At 41.8% G+C, this 25,798-nt stretch overlaps 1 long non-coding RNA gene across 1 annotated transcript in view; it reads left to right on the forward strand.

The window, feature by feature from the left end:
- LOC133513771 (uncharacterized) overlaps positions 1–22,195 on the forward strand; it is a 48,518-nt gene extending 26,323 nt beyond the window's left edge. Inside the window, exons 4-5 of the long non-coding RNA XR_009798602.1 lie at positions 18,616–18,814; positions 20,417–22,195. This is a non-coding gene — a long non-coding RNA (uncharacterized LOC133513771). The remainder of the gene's footprint in view (positions 1–18,615; positions 18,815–20,416) is intronic.
- Positions 22,196–25,798: the final 3,603 nt, after the last annotated feature.

Genomic DNA, 25,798 nt, shown 5'->3' on the forward strand with positions numbered 1-25,798 from the left:
GGCTTGTCCCGTTAGGGGTCGCCACAGCGTGTCATCTTTTGCCATCTTAGCCTATCTCCTGCATCTTCCTCTCTAACCCCAACTGCCCTCATGTCTTCCCTCACCACATCCATAAACCTTCTCTTTGGTCTTCCTCTCGCTCTTTTGCCTGGGAGCTCAATCCTCAGCATCCTTCTACCAATATACTCACTCTCTCGCCTCTGAACATGTCCAAACCATCGAAGTCTGCTCTCTCGAATCTTGTCTCCAAAACATCCAGCTTTGGCTGTCCCTCTAATGAGCTCATTTCTAATCCTATCCAACCTGGTCACTCCGAGCGAGAACCTCAACATCTTCATTTCTGCCACCTCCAGTTCAGATTCCTGTTGTTTCTTCAGTGCCACTGTCTCTAATCCGTACATCATGGCCGGCCTCACCACTGTTTTGTATACTTTGCCCTTCATCCTAGCAGACACTCTTCTGTCACATAACACACCAGACACCTTTCGCCAGCTGTTCCAACCTGCTTGGACCCGTTTCTTCACTTCCTGACCACACTCTCCATTGCTCTGTATTGTTGACCCCAAGTATTTGAAGTCGTCCACCCTCGCTATCTCTTCTCCCTGTAGCCTCACTCTTCCCCCTCTACTTTTCTCATTCACGCACATATATTCTGTTTTACTTCGGCTAATCTTCATTCCTCTCCTTTCCAGTGTATGTCTCCATCTTTCCAATTGTTCCTCTGCATGCTCCCTGCTTTCACTGCATATGACAATATCATCTGCGAACATCATGGTCCAAGGGGATTCCAGTCTTACCTCATCTGTCAGCCTATCCATTACCACTGCAAACAGGAAGGGGCTCTGAGCTGATCCCTGATGCAGTCCCACCTCCACCTTAAATTCCTCTGTCACACCTAAGGCACACCTCACCATTGTTCTGCTGCCATCATACATGTCCTGTACTATTTTAACATACTTCTCTGCCACACCAGACTTACGCATGCAGTACCACAGTTCCTCTCTTGGTACTCTGTCATAGGCTTTCTCTAGATCCACAAAGACACAATGTAGCTCCTTCTGACCTTCTCTGTACTTTTCCACGAGCATCCTCAAGGCAAATAATGCATCTGTGGTACTCTTTCTAGGCATGAAACCATACTGTTGCTCGCAGATACTTACTTCTGTCCTGAGTCTAGCCTCCACTACTCTTCCCATAACTTCATTGTGTGGCTCATCAACTTTATTCCTCTATAGTTCCCACAGCTCTGAACATCCCCTTTGTTCTTAAAAATGGGAACTAGAACACTTTTCCTCCATTCTTCAGGCATCTTTTCGCCCGCTAGTATTCTGTTGAATAAGTTGGTCAAAAATTCCACAGCCATCTCTCCAAATTGCTTCCATACCTCTACCGGTATGTCATCAGGACCAACTGCCTCCCCCTTTTCATCCTTTGTAGTGCCTTTCTGACTTCCCGCTTAGTAATCATTTCCACTTCCTGGTCCTTCACTCTTGCCTCTTCAACTCTTCCTTCTCTCATTTTCTTCATTCATCAACTTCTCAAAGTATTCTTTCCATCTATTTAGTACACTACCGGCACCAGTCAACACATTTCCATCTCTATCCTTAATCACCCTGACCTGCTGCACATCCTTCCCATCTCTATCCCTCTGTCTGGCCAACCTGTAGAGATCCTTTTCTCCTTCTTTCGTGTCCAACCTGGTGTACATGTCTTCATATGCCTCTTGTTTAGCCTTTGCCACCTCTACCTTTGCCCTATGTCGCATCTCGATGGACTCCTTTCGCCTCTCCTCAGTCCTCTCAGTATCCCACTTCTTCTTCGCTAATCTCTTTCCTTGTATGACTCCCTGTATTATGGGGTTCCACCACCAAGTCTCCTTCTCCCCTTTCCTACCAGATGACACACCAAGTACTCTCCTGCCTGTCTCTCTGATCACCTTGGCTGTCGTCGTCCAGTCTTCCGGGAGCTTCGGTTGTCCATCGAGAGCCTGTCTCACCTCTTTCCGGAAGGCCGCACAACATTCTTTCTTTCTCAGCTTCCACCACACATGGTTCTCTGCTCTACCTTTGTCTTCTTAATCTTCCTACCCACCACCAGAATCATCCTACATACTACCATCCTATGCTGTCGAGCTACACTCTCCCCCTACCACTACTTTACAGTCAGTAACCTCCTTCAGATTACATCGTCTGCACAAAATATAATCTACCTGCGTGGTTCTAACTACCGCCGCTCTTGTAGGTCACTATATGTTCCTCCCTCTTTTGGAAATAAGTGTTCACTACAGCCATCTCCATCCTTTTTGCAAAGTCCACCACCATCTGCCCTTCAAAGTTCCTTTCCTGGATGCCGTACTTACCCATCACTTCTTCATCGCCCCTGTTTCCTTTACCAATATGTCCATTACAATCTGCACCAATCACAACTCTCTCGCTGTCTGGGATGCTCAGAACTACTTCATCTAGTTCCTTCCAGAATTTCTCTTTCAACTCTAGGTCACATCCTACCTGTGGTGCATAGCCGCTAACCACATTATACATAACACCCTCAATTTCAAATTTTAGTCTCATCACTCGATCTGATACTCTTTTCACCTCCAAGACATTCTTAGCCAGCTCTTCCTTTAAAATAACCCCTACTCCATTTCTCTTCCCATCTACTCCGTCGAAGAATAATTTAAACCCTGCTCCCAACTTCTAGCTTCTAGCCTTACTACCTTTCCACCTGCTCTCTTGGATGCACAGAATATCAACCTTTCTCCTAATCATCATGTCAACCAACTCCTGAGCTTTTCCTGTCATAGTCCCAACATTCAAAGTCCCTACACTCAGTTGTAGGCTCTGTGCATTCCTCTTTTTCTTCTGACGCTGGATCCGGTTTTCCTCCTCTTCTTTGTCTTCGACCCACAGTAGCTGAATTTCCACCGACGCCCTGCAGGTTAGCAGTGCCGGGGGCGGGCGTTGTTAACCCGGGCCACGACCGATCCGGTATGGGATTCTTTAGATGAACGCTCATATTTGTTTGGCACAGTTTTTACGCCGGATGCCCTTCCTGACGCAACCCTCTGCATTTATCCGGGCTTGGGACCGGCCTACAGATTGCACTGGTTTGTGGCCCCATAGGGCTGCATTACAAAAAACGCAATACGAAGTGGAATTTTATTCATCCATTATCCTCGCGAGGTTCGCGGGAGTGCTGGAGCATATCCCAGCTGTCAATGGGAAGGAGGCAGGGTACACCCTGAACTGGTTGCCAGCGAATCCCAAGGCACATAGAGACAAACGGCCACACTCACAATCACACCTAGGGGCAATTTAGTGTGTCCAACTCATGTTGCATGTTTTGAGATGTGGGAGGAAACCGGAGTGCCCGGAGAAAACCCACCCAGGCACGGAGAACACGCAAACTCCACACAGGCAGACCCGGGATCGAACCCTGGACCTCAGAATTGTGAGGCCAACGCTTTCCAGCTGTACCACCGTGCCGTCGATTTTATCGAAAATGTAATTATTATATTTGAAAGGGAAATCTACGTGGGAAAAATTGAGATTTAACTCATGAACAGGACAACAATGAACAAGCACTCGTGAAGAAGGCTGAGTGTAAACTGGATTGGGGATGTACGGTGAGCAATGTAGGGAGCTGGGATTTTTGCTGCCACTACTTTGAACCCAAATATGCACCAATTTGTACTTGGGTAGACTGCATGTTGGACTTACATTGGGTGGAATAAAATTTAGGTAGGCTCTTTGGCCTACCGGATGCTTGGCCAGGGCACCGAAAAGGGTCATTTAAAGAAAAAGGAGCAGAATAGGTTATAAAAAGCAAAAGAAAAATTTCAATTGCAAAATGCCCAGAGTCCTTCAGTGGCATTGGTTGTCAAGCACTTAGAACATATTTCCTTCCTGACAAACCCCTGGAAACTGTCCCCCGCATACAAAAGTGTAGTTCGATGTACTGGGAGTGTACTCCTGTGGTCTGCATTTTTCATTGCGGCTGGGAAGGTGTTGGTGCATCTCCAATGACCCAGTATGTTCAGCAAGGTGAGAGAACAAAGCAAGCCTTGAACAAAGGAGCTTTTCAGCAAGGTTAGAGAACAAAGCCAGCCTTGAACAAAGGGGCTTTGGCCTTTTATGGATGGTGGGGTGGGGGGTGACACAGTGACCAAATAGAAAAGACAGCTATACATACCTCTTCGTATTACTTTTCCATCATAGCATTATTTCATGATTTAAAACCTGTGGAATAAAGTCACATTTATTCCCAGCAAATGCACTGTGATTTACATCTTGGTTCATCGATGGAATGATGTTTCAACATTATTTGTGGCTAATAACAGTTAATGTTTATGTAACAGTTCTGTTTGTTCTGAGATTAATACAACCATAATAATTTGAAATACTGATTTGACAAGCAGACATTTGAATACAAATAATCACAAGTGACATTGGTGTGTAGGTAAACACTAAAAGCATATTGGGAGCAAGTTCATAGAATATCAAAACAGACTTGAATTCAGTAACAAGTTATTATGCAGTGAGCAGTAACTCTCAGCTGCCAGCGAGTGTTGCTCATGGTCCATCAATTATCATCTTGTCTGCATTTCAAAGTAGCAAATAGTTCTTTGAAATTTATTTTGGCATACTTTGACCAGCAGTGTTTTCAAACCTTTCGTCAGTATCTTGATGTGTGCACTGTGGGGATGGGGTCTCTGATGATTGGAATGTTTCTTGGAGAACTGTTAATTTGAATGCAGTTCATCAAATTGTTGGTGGGGCTGCTCGTCCTAAGTTGTGGTCAGCAGTGCCCCAGCCTGTCTATACATGGTTTTGATATTGCACTGCTTCCCCCTCTAAAGATGTTGGATGGTGGTGAATTGCCATCCTAAACTCTTTCTCTGTGGCTTCACCCAACTCCTTCCATGCCCAGGATTTTTTTCCTCAACGAATTTCAAAGCTGCATTCCGCTTGGCAAGCCGGTACCTATCAGTTGCCTCAAGAGTCCCACAGGCCAAAAAGAAGTCCTTCTTCAGTTTGACTGCATCCCTCACCGCTGGTGTCCACCAACGCGTTCAGGGATTGCCACCACAACAGGCCCCAGACAACAATTATGAATAAGCAGCCGTTGCCCAATGGTTAAGATCTTCATCTGGCACTGTGGGAGACCGAGGGGAAGACACTGATACCCTGAACTGCTCCCCCCTGCTCCAGTGTGTCCACTCCACTAACAACTGTGTATTTGTTGTGATGGGTAGTTTTGTGTGCTGCATGCATGCATGTTCATGAAAATAAAGACGATTCTTCTTCTTCAAATGGATGAAAAAGAACAAAATACCATCAGTAAAATTTCTTCATCCTCATAGGAAAACAAGGTTTTTCGCTTTCTCTTTAATAATGGTAGATTACAGAAAAATGCATAGTTTCCAATCATTCCCACTTAATTCAACCTTTCTGTGCCGAGAAATAGACCTTTTATGTATGTAAGACATAAGACAAACAAACATGCAGTTGTGATCAGTCCTTTATTTTTTTGAGAATGTTGGGCAAAAGTCAAAATGACCTAATTTGGCATGGGTATTTCATGGTCACAAAAAGACAGGATATTCATGTTTTGCAAATTTTGGTTTATAATCATGTTTTGGCATCCCTGATTATTTATTTATTTCTTTAATTAGGTCATGCAATATAACTACTATTTTTTTTAATGGTGTTTAAATTTTCTTGCTTTAGTGAGGTTCATGAGCTATAATTTGTTGATTGGTGTTGATTTCAAGATGGCGTCTATCACTGGGGCTGCCTTCAGTACGCGCATCCTGGTATTGTTTACTTTTGTGTGTTTTTTGGTTACTCAAGTCCACAAGAAATGACTTGCCAACAAATGGATAAACTTCTGATCAAAACCTGCAAAGACTTTGGATGTTCTGACGCCTTGTGCTTCACCAAGACTTGGTTTTGTGGAGGTGTTCCCAACGCAGCCGTTATGCTACCTAGCTTTCATCCTTATCAGGTGGACTGCATCACGGAAATTAAAATATTAGTCATATATTGTATACTGCAGACTATTGCATGATTTCTCACTTTAAACTGCACCCTTTGCACAATTGTCATTGCAGTGGCCTATAATGGTGAACCCACAAATGGGTAAGGGCGCACTGTATAAGCTTAAGAGAATACGGGGGGTTGACACACTCTAACTACTCTCAATGCTAAGACTCTCCATCTTTACAATTGTGATTTTTATAAGAAATAGTTCCCTACTAATTGAATGTCTATTGTTCTTCGTTCTTGTTAGTTTGTCTGTTCTTCTTCTCTGTACTCAACATGAATGTTGTACCAGGGAGTAACCAACTGCCGGAGACAAATTCCTTGTGTGTTGTTACATACTTGGCCATTCAAGCTGATTCTGATAATCATATTTTCCTCTCTTGGTGGTGCCAATGGTTTTTTAACTCTGGCTTTGCTGGAAGCTACCAATTTAGCTGGAATTGTCATCAAGCTTGTTCCAAATTGGGCCTGCACAGGACATATAATGCACTTAACTAAGGCTTACTGATGTGTTGTCCTCTACTTTCAACCTGCAGTTGTTTCGGTCATTTTAGAATGCCCACACTAGTCATCAAGTCAGCAAGACGCAGTTGCATCTGGAGTTCTTAATTTTTGCTCGTGTAGAGGGCCGCATGTTCAGTATTTAGACATAAAATATAATTTAGCATAAGAAGGGACAGTACAATATGAATAATACTGTACTTTGCAACATTAACCATATAACCACCGTATTATAACGTGTAATGTGCACAATCTAGTCTACTGTATATCGCTTTATACTTCAACTCAAGTAGGTAAATGTTCCATGAAGAGTACAAAATTATAGAAAAGTGTGTGAAACAGTCATTCTATGTTTCACCCTGATAACCATGTTGGTGCTGTGTTTGCAGACGGTTGAATTAGCTCTAAATGAATCTATTAATAAATAACATTTTTGGGAACATGGTGCTGTTTTACAACAATAGAGAGCAATGGAGAGTGTGGTAAAGAAGTGAAGAAACGGGTCCAAGCGTCGTGGAGCAGTTGGCGGAAGGTGTCTGGTGTTGAAGACTCTACAGAAGAGTCTCCGCTAGGATGAAGGGCAAATTTATAAAACAGTGGTGAGGGTGGCCATGATGTACGGATTAGAGACGGTGGCACTGAAGAAACAACAGGAAGCATAACTGGAGGTAGCAGAAATGAAGATGCTGAGGTTCTCACATAGAGTGTATAGGTTGGATAGGATTAGAAACGAGCTCATTAGAGGGACACCCAAAGTTGGATGTTTTGAAGACAAGGTTGGAGGGAGCAGATTTAGATGGCTTGGACTTGTTCAGAGATGAGAGAGTGAGTATATTGGTAGAAGGGTGCTGAGGATGGAGCTGCCATGCAAAAGAGCGAGAGGAAGACCAAAGAAAAGGTTGATGGATGTTGTGAGGGAGGACATGAGGACAGTGGATGTTAAAGAAGAAGATGCACGAGATAGGCTTAGATGGAAAAAGATGACACGCTGTGGCGACCCCTAATGGGGACAAGAAGAAAGGAAAAGAAGAAGAAAAGGTGCTTTTTTTAACCAACACAGACAATTTTTTTGAATAATCAGCTGTGTCAAACATAATGTAAAATGAGATATGACTTGTGAAGCTGACCACAAAATCTAACAATTCACTGGCTTTGTACGCCAGACCACAAATAAAAACATTTGATCAAAAAAGATTACCTTTCCCCTCCTTTTCTTAAAAGTGACACATGGGTTTCAACTCATGCATTACCTTAGCAAAACAGAAAATCATAAAAACAAACAAATAAATAAAGGAAATAAATAAATAAAGAAAATAAAACGTTTAGGCAGTTTGCAAAAAAAAAATAATCAGAATTGAGTCAAATTTCACCCCAAACTGTCATTAATAGTATGCAAAGAACAAACTCAGTTGGTTGACAGAGGTTAAAATTTTAACATGACACAATCACTCCATCTTTGAATCATGACTCCAATACCGGATAAAAACCATCAACAGCGTCCATGTTATGCTCTTGAGGCCAATAAGATAAAGTAGGTTCAATTTGAATCGGCGTAGTTTCTGATCAATCCTACATCATATTGTGATGATAAAATGTTAAGAAAGTCAGAAAAATAACTGTCCATGAAGTTCAATTTTAATCATGCTATAAAAGTTAACAGAATTAAAAAAAAAAAATGTTTAAATACGCTTGTAGAACGGACAACACACGACAAATACAGCGCTGCCCAAAGTAATGACAGAAAAAACAATCTCAAAATCTCGTCATGCAATGCGGTTTGCATCATATAACTAACACTCCATTTCAGGATTAAATATGTTTAGGCAGAAATTGTGAAAATTGTATTGTACTAAACTTTAACTTTTAATCTTGATTATTCATTTGAACACCTACTGTTAATCATTCCATTCTCATAAAACCAAAATTTGATCAATATTCTTATTTGCACAAGTGTTGAGTTGCACTATTCTGAGATTATGAGCAGCCTCTTTTTCTTTTTTTCAACGGGAACAGCTCAGTTATCACTAATCTACATTTTATAAAATTATTTTTAATGCATAAAAAACAAAAGTTGCTCTACAACACAGGTGTCAAACTGATGGCACGGGCCAGATCTGTCCCACCACATGATTTTATATGGCCCACAAAAGACCATTGTTATATCAACCCCTCTTTGAACATGGATGTAATAGTTGAAAAAGTTTCATTTTTTAAGAGGCATCTGATTGAAAAAAATGTTTATACATCAATATGTTGTGTACACTATGCAGTTACAGTCAGAGATGTAATCTTTCATTTACGTGGGTTTGAAGTCGTAGCAGCACTCTGAGGGAATTCATAACTACAATGTGGCAGGTGACAAAATGACTCTGACAACCATGCTCGACAATATCATAGTATCACTGTAGTTAGTCACCAATTCCCCCCAAAACCTTTCTCAGCCACAACTGAGAATGAGTACTGAATTTGAATAAGCTACTCCTATTGAGTACAATAGATTGAGTCAGTAACCTCGGTCCATTTTCTACCCCTTCTCCGGTCGTGTCGAGAGGGAAGTAGCTTCAGCAGGGATACCCAGACTTCCCTTTCCCCAACCACTTCTTCCAGCTCTTGTGGAGGGATCCCGAGGCGTTCCCAGGTCAGCTGAGACATAGTCTCTCCAGTGTGTCCAAGGTTGTCCCTGGGGTCTCTTTCTGGTGGGACACACCCAGAACACCTCACCTCTGTGATTGGCGCTGACTGTAATGAACATGTTGATCAAAAAAGCAGGGGTGATGAAGATGTTATCGGTAAGTACAGCATCAAGAAAGAAACTTTGAGGGACAGATGGTGGTAGACTTTTCAAAAAGGATGGAAATGGTAGTGAACACGTTTTCAGAAGAGGCAGGAATATAGCGTGACCTACAAGAGCGGAGGGAGAAACACGCAGGTGGATTACATTTTGCTCAGACGATCTAATCTGAAGGAGGTTTCTGACTGTAAGGTAGTGGTAGGGAGAGTGAAAGAAGACAGCACAGGATGGTGGTGTGTAGGATGATTCAGGTGGTAAAGAGGAAGATTAAGAAAACAAATGTAGAGCAGAGAACCATGTGGTGGAAGATGAGAAAGGAAGAGTGTTGTGCAGCTTTTCAGAAAGAGATAAGACAGCCGCTTGGTGAGCAGGATGATCTCCTGGAAGACTGAACTACTGCAGCCAAGGTGATCTGAGAGATAGACAGGAGAATACTTGGTGTATCTTCTGCTAGGTAAGGTGTGAAGCAGTGGTCTAACCTTAAAGTATAGGAAGTCATACAAAGTAAGATGTTAGCAAAGAAAAAGTGGGAAACTGAGGGGACCGAGGAGACGAGAAAGTAATCCATTGACGTGACATAGGAAAAAGGTAGAGGTGGCGAAGGCTAAACAGGAGGCATATGAGAACAAGTTGGACACCAAAGAAGGATAACATGGTCTCTTCAGGTTGCCCAGACAGAGGGATAGAGGTGACAAGGACGTACAGCGTTTTAGGGTGATTGATAAGTGATGGAAATTTGTTGACTGGTGCCAGAAGTGTGTTGGATAGATGGAAAGAATACTTTGAGAAGTTGATGAATGAAGAAAATGTCTTAGGGGTGTGGCCAGGCCACTGCCCCGGGCGTGGCTGCCCCTGACAGAAGCTCCACACCTGCACCTTATTGACACTAATTGGGCAGGCATGTAAGCGTGTTTTTCATTTCTCAGTTGCCAGTTTGTTGTGCTTGAGACTGCAATAGTCTAACAACTAGCATTCCTGTGCCACCACAGCTAAGTCAAGTCTTGTTTTTTGGCGAGAAGTAATCTGACCTTGTTTTCATGTTTGTGGACCTTCCCTTCAACATCATGTCACTGCCTCTGAGTCGTGCATTTGGGTCCAACCCCATGTCGCATGTTCGTAAAAAAAAAATGAGAGAGAACGAAGAGTAGAAGAAGCAAGTGTAGTGGACCAATGAAGTGACAATAATTAGTAAGGGTGAAGTTAGAAAATGCGCACTAAAGAGGATAAAAAATGGAAAGGCAGTTGGTACTGATGACATACCTGTGGAGGTATGGAAGCAAGGCAGTTGGTCCTGATGACATACCTGTGGAGGTATGGAAGCAATTTGGAAAGGTGGGTGTGGAATTTTTGACCAACTTGTTGAAGAGAATACAAGTGGGTGAGAAGATGCCTGAAGAATGGAGAAGTGTGCTAGTTCCCATTTTAAAGAGAAAAATGTGATTTGCAGAGCTTTGGGAACTATAGAGAAATAAAGTTGATGAGCTACACAATGAAGTTATGAGAAAGAGTCGTGGAGCCTAGACTCAGGTTTTTGTGAGCAACAGTATGGTTTCATGTCGAGAAAGAGTACCACAGATTCATTATTTAACTTGAGGTTGGTAATGGGACAGTACAGAGAAGGTCAGAATGTGCTGCTTTGTATCTTTTTGGATCTAGAGAAAGCCTATAATAGAGTACCAAGAGAGAATCTGTGGTACTGCATGTGTGGCAGAGAAATATGTTAAAATAGTACAGGACATGTATGAGGGCAGCAGAGCAGTGGTGAGGTGTGCCGTAGGCGTGACAAAATAATTAAAGAGGAGGTTTGACTGCTTCAGGGATCACCTCTGAGCCCCTTGGAACGTGATGTGCGCAGATGACATTGTGATTTGCAATGAAACTCGGGAGCAGGTGGAGGAACAGGTAGAAAGCTGGAGGCATGCACTGGAAAGGAGAGGAATGAAAAATAGCCAAAGTGAGACTGAATATATGTGCATCAATTAGAGGGATGGGGTGGGGTAATGGTGAGGCTACTTCAGGGAGTAGAGATAGCGAGGATGGATGACTTCATATACTTGGGGTCAAAAATACAGAGCAATGGTGAGTGTGGTAAGGAAGAAACAGGTCCAAGCAGTTTGGAACAGCTGGGGAAAGGTGTCGGGTGTTTTATGTGACAGTAAGTCTCTGCTAGGATGAAGGGGGAAATTTATAAAACAGTGGTGAGGCCAACCATAATGTATGGACAGAGGCACTGAAGAGAAAACAGGAAGCAGAACTGGAGGTGACGAAAATGAAGATGTTGAGGTTCTCTCTAGAAGTGAGCAGGTTGGATCGGTTTAAAAATGAGTTCATCAGAGGGACAACCAAAGTTAGATGTTTTGGAGACAGAGAGAGAGCAGACTTTGATGGTTTCAACATGGCACTCCCAGCATGCTTTGCAAGACAAAGGGTGTACATAGTGTTTAAAGGGGATGTTTTGTCTCCATTATTTCTACAGTCATTGTTTATTTGTTTTATTATTTGCTAGTTGTGCTATTCTGTTGGCTGTTGTGTGATAACTCTCGATATGATACTGAGTGTGAACAAAACAGGTTGACTAATGACTTGCCTACACTGTCAGTATGTATAAGCTTCTTCTCCTTACATATGTAAAATTGCAATTGCTCTTCACTGCCTCGTGAGTGCCATCATATGGTAGCTTTCATGTATGCTGAAACACACGATAGCATGCATGCTAATAATGTAATGGGCATGTGTTCAGTTGGACTTCATTGGAGCAGTCAAACAACAATATACTGTATACAGATTTTAGAACCTGAATGGTGAAATGCGAATGCATACGGGCATACTGTATATAGATATATCAGTACTGCAAATAATGAGGACTAAAAGTGGAAGTTTGTATGTTGAGCCTTTACATAAACTGAAATCCTTCACTAATGATTCTTATCAATTGACCTTTGAACAAAAGTAAGGGCGGCATGGTGGATCTCCTGGAAAGCATTGGCCTCACAGTTCTGAGATCCTGGGTTCAATCCCGGACCCGCCTGTGTAGAGTTTGCATGTTCTCCCCATGCCTGTGTGGTTTTCTCCGGGCACTCCGGTTGCCTCCCACATCCCAAAAACATGCAACATTAATTGGACACTCTAAATGGCCCATAGGTGTGATTGTGAGTATGGCTGTTTGTCTCCATGTGCCCTGCGATTGGCTGGCGACCAGTTAAGGGTGTACCCCGCCACCTGCCCGTTGACAACTGGGATAGGCTCCAGCACTCCCCGTGACCCTTGTGAGGATAAGAAGCTAAGAAAATGGATGGATGGATGAACCAAGGTACCAATTTTAAATGATACAATCTTCGCAGCAAGCCACCAAACAATATTCTAAAAACTACAAATCCTAAAATGCGTGAAATCTTGTCTTGTTTAGTTGAACATAGAGCTGATTTGGAGAGAGCGATGACTGATTTTGTTTTGAATTGCAACAGTACAGAGGTTTAGAGTAGCTTTTGCCATCAAATGGAAGAGCATTTAATTGTTCTGCCTTTCACTTGATTATGCTACCATAGATAAAACAGTAAATGCATATTTCTGTTGAATCAATAATTATGTACAGTAAATAGTCAGAATGCAACAACAATTATAATAATTAAAAATTATGCCGTGAACATACTTTCATTTTTAAAGTATCTGAACAAGTCAAACATTTTTTTGTAATACTCAATGTGTACATACAGAACTGAAAACTGCGACCATCAAACTGAGTTACGAACTGAACCGTGGACTTTGGGAACATGTTCCACTCCTTATACTGTATAGAGTAGGCAATAGTATTTCCCCTTGATGGATCATAATCAGAATATGGTAAATTAAATCAGAAAAAAAACTGAACATCGCCGTGTTAATGAATGTGTTGTGTCCACTCTTTTGGTTTGGAAAAATGTAAATGTCATGTATGTATGTATGTATGTTGTCAATTCTAATAAAAGTGCATATGATGCTGTTGTTCATCCAAACAATTCTTCAGAGGAGCACTGCAAAGATAAACAGCAGTGTCTGCTGTAACAGGGAAACCATAGAATTTTACGACAAGCTCTTGTGATTGGTAATAACATACAGCTGTGACCATGAAATCAGAACTTTACTTAATTGGCCACTTTGAAGCAGAGACTTAATACTAAAATCTTTCACAAAATAGCAAGGGATCTAGAGCTACTTGATGATAATCTGATAGCCATGTCTTTCATCTCCTGCATTTTCCACCTTAATAACTGGCACTCTGATCTGAGAGATGAGACCAGGATTCCATTTGGACTGTCAGTTCAAATGGTGTCCTGTAATCAGGAGTGTCACATATTCTCGTTCTGTCCATTCATTTTCAGGCCTACAAGCAAGTGTAAATCTATTCTTTCTGATTTTGAGAGATGGTGGACATGCTGTGAATTGATTACTGTTCTGAGAAAACATTTGTCTAAGTATGACAAGAGTGAGGTGAATGATTTTTTTTTTTTTGCTGTAGACTGAAAACATTTGTAGTTGCCAATAAAACAGAGAAAGAGATCAACATTCAGCTTCTGTTTTGCGATATCTTCATCTATATCAGATATTCAAGTTAGAAGATACAGTATCACCTTTTGTTATAACTGAGGTTTTTTTTCATGGAACCGTAAGTGTTGGAACCCGTGATTGACTGATTTTGGTCATGATCTAAACTTGCCATTTGTCTCTTAACCTTTAGTGTTTGGAAAGAGCATAATAAAGCAGGCTATAAAGAAATATTTGGGCCCTACTGAAAACAAATAGGTTTAAAGTAATTCTTCTCTTTATAAGTGCTTGTTTATGTAACATTCCAGAACTGTGTCAGAACTAATTTGAGCAATGGTGACCACCAGGTATGTAACATGAGAACAGCTAGTAGATGATGAGGCATGAACGGACTAAATCAAGACTCACTTGGGTGGAATTGGCTGAGGTCTCTCTATGTCCGACCTTTCAAGCTCAGTATATCTTCCCCAAGCAGCACTGGGAGGGCCTCCCAATGAAGTGCTCTCAGATGGAAGGGTTTTCCACAATGCTGCGATCAACCCAAACCCCTCACCACACTGCCTCCACCCTTCAAGTTTAGAAAAAAGGTTTGCAAAAAAAAATTTGCAAAGCTTCTCTCCCAACCTCAACTTATTCAACAAACTTATACACTACAATCCGACTCTCCTGTCTTATTCATTTTTTCTTGCGCCATTGGTCATGTTTTGTGAAACTGACATATCTATGACCATCAAACGCCTGCTTTAATCTTTCCCCTGATAATGACTGGGTTACTGTTTTTTTGAACATGTTTCATAAGCACTGCCTTGAGACCTACAGGCCCAAACTCTGTGGATATTAGACAGTAACCTAATTTGCACTTGCTGCATGTAATGCACACCAGTGTTAAGTAGGCAGGGAGGTAGCTGTGCGGGTCAGTGGGGGAGCCTGCTGCATTCTGTAGCTATGGTTGTGTAAAAAAGGGGTTGTATTTATATTATAACATGGGCACCTTGAGGGCTTGAGGGGGCAAAACTAAAAGTAGGGTCTCCGCAGGACTAACGAGGTGTTGCCGGACCTGTTTTTTAGAGTTGGATTACGTCAGAGCTCTTGTTATTAAGATTTAATGAATACACTCTTGTCATACACTGATAATGTTCAGAACACAATAAAGCAAATATACGAAAACATGGTAAATGTCATGAAAAACCACAAAGTAATATAATGTAGGTTCATTTTAGATTAAATTTTAGATGAAGTTTGAGAATTGAATGTACAAGGTAATAATTAAGTAGTCGAGGCCTGGAGCGAAAACATGGAGTATTTATAAAAATTGTGTAGTCGTTCCTTTTTCTTGTGGTTAGCACTGGGCAAAGTGTATGTGGACCACAACATACTACCATTAAAAATCCAAACATTTGTACCTTAACTTTGTCTATTGTGAAAAACCAAAAAAAAAAAAAAGTGCACATCTAAATATAGTTTTTCCAATATTTTGTCATTATATGGGTTATTTTCATATAATTAGATCAATAATAAGACATGCGACAGTTATTTTCCTTTTGAAAATCAGTTTTACTGATGTTTGAGTTATTGTCAGTTGTTATCCATTAAAAGATTGTGTTTCTAACTTGGGGGTGGGTGGGGTGGGGCTGTTGGTGGTGGGGTGCGGAATTAAGTGACTATCTTGAAGGGAACAACCCCAAATCAGTCTGGTACGGATTACAATTGCTCACTAATTACATGCGACGATTCCCCCGCAGGAGAAAAAAAATAGTGGGCTCGCGACAAACTTAACAGTTTTTACTGCAGATTTGAAAAGGACACTTTCACTCCACACATGCACGAAGTCGCACCGCTGTGCACTTCATCATCTCCAACTCCACCATTTACTATCCATGAATAGGATGTGAGGCAGATCTTCAAACAACAAAAGATCAACAAAGCACCGGGCCCAGACCTTGTGTCCCCATCTTGCCCCAAAGTCTGTGCAGACCAACTTGCTCTTATCTTCGCAAAGATCTTCAACAGGTCTCTAGAACTGTGTGAAGGAACAACCTGCTTCAAATGCCCCACCATCCTACTGGTCCCCAAAACAACAGCAGTCTCAGGTCTCAATTATTACAGGTTGGTTGCCTTGACATCTGTGGTCATGAAGTCCTTCGAACACCTTGTGCTGGACGACCTCAAGAGTGTCACAGGTCCCCAGCTGGACCCACTGCAGTTTGCCTATTGAGGTAACAGGTCTGTGGATAATGCCGTGAACATGGGTCTACACTTTATCCTTTATCTCGACAGCAAGGGAATCTTTGCGAGGATCCTGTTTGTGCTCTGCGTTTAACACCACCATCCCTGAACTCCTGTCCTCCAAGCTTCTCCACCTCAGCGTCTTGCCTGACATCAGCCAGTGAATCTACAACTTCCTGAAGGGCAGGACACAGCAGGTGAGGCTGGGGGACAGCACCTCCTCCACGCGCACTATCAGCACTGAACACCCCAAGGTTTTGTGTCCTCTCCCCCCTGCTCTTTTGACTCTCCACAAACAATTGTACCTCAAGTCACCTGGCTGTACAACTCCTGAGGTTCACAGATGACACCACGGTTATTGGCCTCAAGACAGTGATGAGCCTGCGTATCGACAGGAAGTGGCGAGACTGGAGCTTTGGTGTGGCCAACAGAACCTGGCGTTGAACAAAACACTGTAGAATTCATTGTGGACTTCAGGAGGCATCCTTCACCACAGCTGTCCCTCATGCTGTCCAACCATCTTGTTCTTGGGAATCACTGTCTCAGTGAACCTGAAGTGGGAGACAAACATCATCCATCCTCAAAAAAAGCCCAGCACACCATGTACTTCTTGCGGGTTCTGAGGAAGCAAAGACCTGTCACAAGAGCTGCTGAGATAGTTCTCCACCGCGGTCCATAACTCAGTTCTGTGTACCTCCATCACAGTCTGCTTTGGAGCTGCCACAAAAAAGGGCCAACTCCAAAAGCAACGAACAATCAAAACTGCTGAACGGATTGTCGGCACCATCCTACCCAGTCTTGAAGACTTACATGCCACTTGAACTAGGATCAGAGCAGTCAAGAACCTTTTGGACCTTCTACATCCTAGCCACTAGCTCTTCCAGCTCCTTCTGTCGGGTAGGTACTACTGATCATTGCAAAAATAGCAGGGATTCAAACGTTTTTTTCCCTCTAGTAATTAAGTGACTAAATTCTTGATCAGCGAACCTACTATATTCTACCTTTTGCCATTGTTTTTTGGACACACCCTCTCTTACCCAGTGGTCCAATCAGTATTAGTAATTTATTGTGTAGACTATCACACAATTCAAATCAAAATAAAATCAAAAGCCTTTAATGTCATTATATGCTGTGCTTACAACGAAATGATGAGTGCTTCTCCACAAGCTGCAAGGTGCAATAAAATAGAATAAAAATAGAACATCTGAGATAAAAAAACAGATAAAACATCAAGGCACAGTTATTGATTAAATAAGTAAATAAATAAATGGACAAAAAAGCGGTTGCATAATATTACAGTATATTCCAATTTTACAGTACTGTTAGGTTCAGCGGTTTTGAGTTCAAGGAGTTGATGGCTCTGGGGAAAAGTTGTCTTGAATCTGGTTGTCCGTGTTTTGTAGGACCTCTACCGCCTGCCAGAGGGCAGCAGGTTAAACAGGTGATGACCAGAATGTGAAGAGTCCTTTACAATATTAGTGGCTCTGCCGTGATAGCGGGAGTTGGCAATGTCCTCTATGGAGTGCAGAGAGCACCCAGTTGTCTTCTGGGCGCTGTTGACCACTCTTTGCCGAGGTTTCCTGTCCGCTGCTGTGGATCCAGCATACCACACTGTGATGCAGTATTTCAGGATGCTCTCCACGGTGGTTCTATAGAAAGCCTGCAGGAGCTTAGCTTCTAAGCTGGGGCTTTTTCACCACCACGGTGGTATTTACAGTCCAGGTGAGTTTGTCCGTGATGTAGACTCCCAGAAATTTGAAGGAGAGGACCCTTTCCACACACTCCCCATTGATGAACAGTGGGACCGGGTCGACGCCGCACTTCCGAAAGTCCAGGATGATTTCCTTCATCTTTGTGGTGTTTAGTGTCAGGTTGTTTGCAGAATACCGCTTTTTCCAATTTCATCACACTGTCCAAAACTTTTATTATTGAATTATGCATTTGTGTCCTGTATTCATGAATGATTGATGTGTGTTGCCGGGTTGGGAACAGAATGTGAAAACAAGAAGAAGAAAAAAGAGACACGAGGAGTGGACGTTTAACGGTAATGGCGCTCATAGGAATTGAATTTGTGTGTGTTTGTGTGTGTGGTGACGTGACGTGTTAAAATGGCTCTTTGTTCTGTGTTAAGTTAATAGTATAGCGTTGAGTTTTCAGTCTTAGTTATTGACTGAAAATAGTCATAATAAAAGTAACTCCAAGTGTAAAGCAGAGGAATACAATGTTGAATTAGGGTATCTTGAAAGAGAGAAATTTCCCTTTGTGATAACATTGCTTTTGTCAATGATATGAGTCATTCTTTGAAGTCCTTGATTGGATATCAACGGGGGTGGATATGTATGTATACACATGTGATTGACTGTAAAGCACAATTGTCAGAGATGTGAAGTTGATTGTAAGAGGAAGATAATGACTGTAATGTGATGTTTTGTCTGAAATTGTACAAGAGTACTTGTAATAAAGAGACTATGCTTTCCGGGGAAGAAGTAACCACTGGCTCTCTCCTTCTCATCGTGCACTTCTGCTTTCCAGGCTTCCAAGAGGAGAGTTAGGAGAGTCCTGAGGGGGGAAAAAATATCTTAAACTTTGTGACGCCGGCCTCAAAACATGAGGCCCATAACATTATTTTTTGTGGACTGGACTCCAAGTTCAAAGTGGAGAGACAGTACAGGAGGGGTCTTACCACGCAGCCTTTGTGTTGAGCTGATGCTCAATTACGGTTGGAGGAAAGGTGAGAGCTGATTCTTACAGTCTGCAGTATGTTAGTCAAGAATTCCATGATGATAGCGGTCCTTGATGTTGGAGTACATGTGGTGTAAAATGTTTCAACCCCTTCTTTGACATTTAACGTGCTGATGGAACTTCAGGAGTATAGCCTTCAGATTGGCCTTGTTAAAGTCCCTCTCTATGACGTGAACGCTTTCAGGGTGCCCGCTGCTGTTCATTTCAGACTTTCAGCAATAGAGAGAGAGAGAGAGCACAAGTTCAGCACTAGCATCTGGCGGAATGTAAATAGCTGTGATGATGGCTAAAGTTAGTTCCCTTGGGATGTAGAAGGACCAGCATTTAAAGTGTATGTAACGTAAATTTTCGCACGCACATTATCTGATCTAGTTGGAAAAATTTGTTTTGAGAATTCCTCAGTTATTGTAAGATAAAACCAATCCGTAAAAATGGAGAAGATGTGTGTGGTTGTTTTGTCGCAATTCAAATTATTCTGGTCACAGTTAACATTATTTTCCCAAAGACCCAAGCCTCAGAAGACATTGGGTCACATTTGTGCAAACGAAGAGAGCTAATTTTTTCAAACCCGGTCAGCAGGCTGTCATATGCAATGAAAATTTCACCCCTGACTCTTTAACTGGCGGACTCATGTCTGAGATGGGTTTAAAATGTAAAAAAGTTGTTAAAACCTGGATCAGTGCCTACCATACAACCAGTTCCAACACCTGAACCAAACGCGAACTTGGATCCGCCACTGAACCTGGACACGGTTCGACAAGCTTAGCCCCCCCCCACAGAAAGTATCAAAACTGCAAAGAGCTTTTGTTAAAAGACAAGTTGCAGATGTATGTTGATCATACTATTTCCTGAAAACTTTGAAGACTGTTGACATGGTTGAATGAAAGCAGCATGTCGTTCTTTTATTCACTTACTTGACTTGTATTTTATTACTGCAAATCGTTTAACCATTCTCAACTAGAAAAAGAGAATAATATTGTGTACAAATGACGGCACGGTGGAGCAGCTGGAAAAGAATTGGCCTCAGTGCTGAGGACCCGTGTTCAATCCCGGCCCTCTCTGTGTGGGGTTTGCATGTTCTCCCCAGGCCTGCGTGGGTTTTCTCCGGGCACTCTGGTTTCCTCTCACATCCCAAAAACATGTAACATTAATTGGACACTCTAAATTGCCCCGAAGTTGGATTGTGAGTGTGACTGTTTGTCTTCATGTGCCCTGGGATTGGGTGGACCCTGCCTCTTGCCAGTTGACAGCTGGGATAGGCTCCAGCATTCCCGCGACCCTTGTGAGGATAAGCGGCTGAGAAAATGGATGGATGAATACAAACCTTTTATTTATTTATTTATTTATTTATTTATTTGTGCAGGTTTCTTTTTTATTTTAATAAAGTACTACGTAGCATTAAAACAAGCAGTATTACATACTCGTCACTCACAGAATAGGAGACCTGTTTCCAACTTATCAAAAATAATTTGTGCACCATGAAATAGAATGAAATAAACCTGTGTCCATACAGGCTTATCCATCCATATAAATCCATGCATTTTTTCTTATTTTATAAACTTTGAACCTTATTTTTGTATATTAATTACAGATGTTGCAGGAAGCATCTTCGGCACAAGAGGTTGACATCGAACCGGCAGATGCTGAATCTCCATCTTTGGTACATTCCAAAAGTTGCCAGACTGATTAAGTGCCTTTTCATGAGAAAGGAACACGTACCTTTCCGGCAGCAGAGAGGATACTGTAACAACAACCTGTATTTCAACCTCATGTGGCCTCAAGATGTTCATATTGAAAGACCAAATAAGCATTCAATGAAAATGTCAAGAGACACATAGTTCTACACAATATAAGTATACAGTTAAAAAAATGCAATAATTTTAGTTCTGTGGTGTATGTTTACTTCATAAACAAACATATACAGCAACATTTACACAAAGACAAAACAAAAAAATTCTGAACGTAGACCTTTTAAATCCTGAGGACTCTTGGCCATCTGCCATCAATCTTAGACACACAGCGCGATGGTAGTGGCACGCGTTTTTTTCTACCGCTAATTCCCCAACACCATCTCACTATGATGAGCTCGCAAACCTGAAAATAAGAAAATATGTTCATATGACAATTTTCCAGAATGGGACTTCGTTTGAACAAGCATTGATTGGACAAATACTGGTTTTTAGCAGAAATAAAAATAATGTAAATAATTCTTTATTTAAAAAAAACTGAATGTAAATGGCAAAAAGCTGGGCTGATTTGGATAAGTATTGATATAAATAATTTTTCAGATAGGTCTTACTCATGTTGTGGAAAATCCAGTCACTGCCGATACTGTTGCCTGAATTGGAGATCGGCAACCTCAAGTACTCATGAGTTCAGACTGCTGGCCATAAACCTGGGTGCACTGCAGCAGATTGTCTGGATAATCTCCCATCTTCTGGTGAATGTGTTGACTCATGCCAACAACAACTTTCTTCTGTTTTTTACATGGGTATGCAGGATTTACATGCACACCTGTGGAAGTAATGAAAAACATTTAAAAATCTGTTTACATTCACAAACCTCTCAAAGACCCATATGAGTCCAGTACACAGAACTATCCACCCCATTAACATTTACATTTTAAGCATTTAGTGCCTGAACAAAACCACAAGATACCTGTTTACACCTTTCAGTATAAAGTTTAGTGGTCATGACATCTTGGGAAAATTGTAACTAAAATGGGGATGGATGGTTCTGGGTACTGTTTGGTTATGTTATCATTTTACCGCCTGAAATTACATTTATGACGAAGCAAGTTATGACCAGTTACGACTATTGTTCTCAAATTACTGTGACGTTTTAAACGGATTTCATTCGTTAAAATCCTTATTTGTGAAAATATACCACCTTAGACTAAATACACGGCATTTGCATAATTTTAAAATAAGACCAAAAACTTCATATGTAGTACATTCGGGATATCTAATCCATTACTATTTTTCAGTTTATGGAGAAATAAACAAAACAACTTCACAAATGCTAACCAGTTAATGTTTCCAACACGAGCCATGTTGTCTTCCCTGGGTCAAAGGGCTTGCTCTGCATCTTCATCACCAGCTATTTCGTCTGCATTGGAACATGTGTTATGTCTAACTGGCTCAAATTGATAACCTTTAACGCCTTTATAAAGCTCGTATGCTTCACGGTATTCGTGGGACCATTCAGAATCATGTTCATCGCTCGAATTATCGAAAAAATTATTAATGTTCTTACTATGGAGTCAAATGGCTGCCATGATGTTTAGCTCAACTTCTGATGTCACGTGCCTTCTCAAGTTTTTCCGCTGTGTGGTTGTGTATTTCCGGTGACTCCAGCAATGTGCGATCAATTTTTGCTGATAATCAAAAAATAAAAATCTTTCCTTCATAAGGGATTTCAGATTTTAATTCAGAATAAAAAAAAAACATTTAATATAAGTGAAAGGTGCATTGAAGACTTTGCATATCCTCTAAAAGACATGCCGTATACTCAAGGTCAGGTGAACAGTGTCTTTCAATAACCACACTGTTGTTGCACCACTCGTCATCCACGTAAAAGAGACCCCCACCCCCCACCTCGGCTTTCATAGGAGTTTTCAGTCCGATCCTAGGGATGCAGTGTGTGGGCTACTGGCTCCACATTATGAGGATTCAGCAGCTCCTAACAGCGATAATCTGCTAATTGTAATTCGAGCTCCTCCATTTTGTTGGGATAGGATCTGTCATTGGTGAGACACAGGTTTGGAAGAGGTGGTCTGTGTGGGATGTTTTCTCGCTATGAGCAGGCGACCGGACTGACGGTCCCGCTTTTGCTTCTTCTTCCTCCTGCGCCAATTTTCTGGCCCGACAACAATTTATGTCAAGGGCAGCAGTTTTGGTAGCTCATCTTGAATGTCATCGCTTGAAAGTGCTACTTGGTGTCGGTATCCAAAATCCAAAAGTTCTTTGTGTTTTGTAATGACACCAGTGTAGTGCAGAGGCCTATGTGACCAAAGTGCTCCCAAAAAAAAAAAACAAAGACAAAATACAAATAGAAACAGTGATAGGGAGAGCCATAAGACACTGGGTCCATGTGTGCCACCATCATAATAGAATTTTTACCCCCTGAGAAGGGCATACAAGGGTATTCCCCTCACACACCTTGGCAGCTCAAACTATCTCACTGTTGTACTGATGGCGGTTTACAGACCATTGGTTTAAGTCTCCCAATGAGTTAGGAAACAGTTATGAGAGTGTCCTGAAGGGTCCCTTGATGCACTTCAAGATTTTTTTCGCCACCACAGACTGGACCATGCTGCTATCTACAAATCCATTCCAGAATTTCAGGATTACACCAAGAAGATTACTGCCTACAATGTTAAGTGCATGGATGATGACACCATTACTATGTCCATCACTGACACACACAGCTATGGTTGTCAAGTGAGCGCGATAGACTACTGAAAGTTTGGAACATGGCTTTTAGATATGGGGATGATGAGAGCCTGGTGGTCAACTGCTGACACTGACCCAGGATTGTGTGAAAAGATCCATCCCTTGGATCAACACACAAAAATACCCAGGCCCAGTTAGCACAGTTGGTCATATTCTGAGCGACTGTGCTGCTGAATTCCCAGATGTCTTCACATGCATTTTAACATCGCTTTGATTCAGGATGTTGTCTCCACATCTGACCGACCATCATCATCCTTATCGTGAATAAGTTGTCTCCCTGCTGCCTCAGTGACTACTGTCTGGTAGTCTGATCCTGATGAAGTGCTTCGAGCTGCTAGTAATGCACCACATCAAATTTGCCCCCCACACCAGAAATCTAAAGACTCATCTGTCAGAAGATTCTTCATAGAGTTTAGCATGGCATGAATGCTGAATATTATCATCCCTCAACTATTGATCTACAAACCCCTCAAGGTTATGTTTTGAGTCGCCTACTCTTCACCCTGCTGACCTATTGCTGTACACTGACAAACATCCACAACCACTTCATCAAGTTTGCAGATAGCACAACTGTGGTGGGTCTCATCACCAATGGGGACAAGACAGACTACAGGAGTGAGGTGAGCTGCCTAGCTGAATGGTGCACAGATAATCTCTCTAAATGTGGAAAAAACAAGAAGATTGTTATGGAATTCAGAAGAACACGCTCCTAACATGCTCTCCTGAACATCAAAGGTGCTGTGGTGGAGAATATGTGGAACACCAAGTTCCAGAGAGTGCAAATCACTGAGATCCTGTTCTGAACCAGCAACAACTCATCACTGGGCAAGCAGCATCTAAACTTCCTCCGCAAGTTAAGAGGAGCCAGAACTGTAGAGACCATCCTAACCAACTGCATCACTGTGTGGTATGGACCCTGTTCTCTCAAGGCTCTCAATTGCATAGTGAGAGCAGCTGAGAAGACCATCGGGAACTCTCTTCCCTTACTGCAGGACATTTACACGGCCTGCCTAACCTGCAAATTCCTCAGCATAACTGAGGATGCCACCCATCCATCACACAGCCTCTTCAGTCTGCTGCCGTCAACCGTTGCCGTCTGCAGGCCAGGACTAGCTGACTTAAAGACAGTTTTATTCATCAGGTTTTCAGAAATCTTAACTGTCTGCTCTGCCTCCTCTACCGCTTTTACCCTCTGCTCACCTGAACTCTGATGGTCTAAATACATGTGCACACACACGCACAAACACACACACACACATGCACGCGCGAACACACACCTACACAAACTCGCACACAAGTTCCCACAGACACAAGTCCACATGGATACACACACATACACGCAGACACCAGACTCAGGGTTGCACTAGCTACTTTAGCAGCTTGGGGTTTTGTCACCTAATTTATTATTTGCCCTGGTTCTTTGACCTTTATTATGTTGCTTACATCACTTGATATTTGATATTGCACCTTTAATTAATACTTTTGTTAGACTGTATATAGTATAGTTATATTAAGCTTTTTATAGTGAAGTTACTGCAGGCAACAAATTGAGGGTGTACCCCGCCTCCTTCCCGAAGGTAACTGGGATAGGCCCTAGCACTCCCATTGACAAATGCGAGAAAAAGCAGCTCAGATAATCGATGGATATTGATATTATTTGTACTGTCATCGTAGTTCCTGAGGGCCCTTGAGTAATAACTGTAATTTTCATCCTCTGTATGTGTTATGCAATAGGATTTTGATCTTGATATTGATATTTTTTCCACCAAAATGTCAAAAACATCAAGTTTCCTAAATGATGTTTCATGATTTACAATATATTTTTTGAAAATGCTAATTCCATTTTTGGGTATGTAGGATTTGGATGGCTGGATGGATGGATGGACAATGCGTAATAGAGCAATAGTCCGGTGTAATGACCACTGTGGAATCGGTACCCAAGACTTCAAGGAATGTCTGCAGTTTAAAGTGATTTGTAAATAAATGCAGGTTTTTTTTCCAGAAATATGAATTTGTGAAAGTTTTGGAAGGGTTGCAAATATTTAATGTCATTAGTTTTCATCCATCCATCCATTTTCTTAGCCCCTTATCCTCACGAGGGTCGTGGGAGTGCTGGAGCCTATCACAGCTGTAAACTCTACACTAATCTCTCATCAATGTCAAAGGGTGAGAAGGTGATTAAAAGAATGGACAAAAGTGATAGAGGGAAAAACTAATTATATTTATGAAAACAAAATTTAGTAGGATTTTTACTTGCTAAATTGACCACACACAATCTATTACTATTTTAAGATGAGAAACCTCCCTTTCAATCTTTTTCTACATTGACAATTCCCCAGGTGTTGCAATCAGAGTATTTCTTTGTTTAACTTAGCTACGCCTCAGCTACAAGACCGACTCAGCCGAACACACATGGCCAGTGTCAGCTGTAATTAACTTTGACAGGGGCATTTAGTGGTTGTAATTCAAATCTGATTCAGAGCATCTTAACCCTGAAGTCTGTCAAGTCATTTAAAATG

The sequence above is a fragment of the Syngnathoides biaculeatus genome, chromosome 15, assembly GCF_019802595.1.
Source record: "Syngnathoides biaculeatus isolate LvHL_M chromosome 15, ASM1980259v1, whole genome shotgun sequence".
Taxonomy (NCBI): Eukaryota; Metazoa; Chordata; class Actinopteri; order Syngnathiformes; family Syngnathidae; genus Syngnathoides; species Syngnathoides biaculeatus.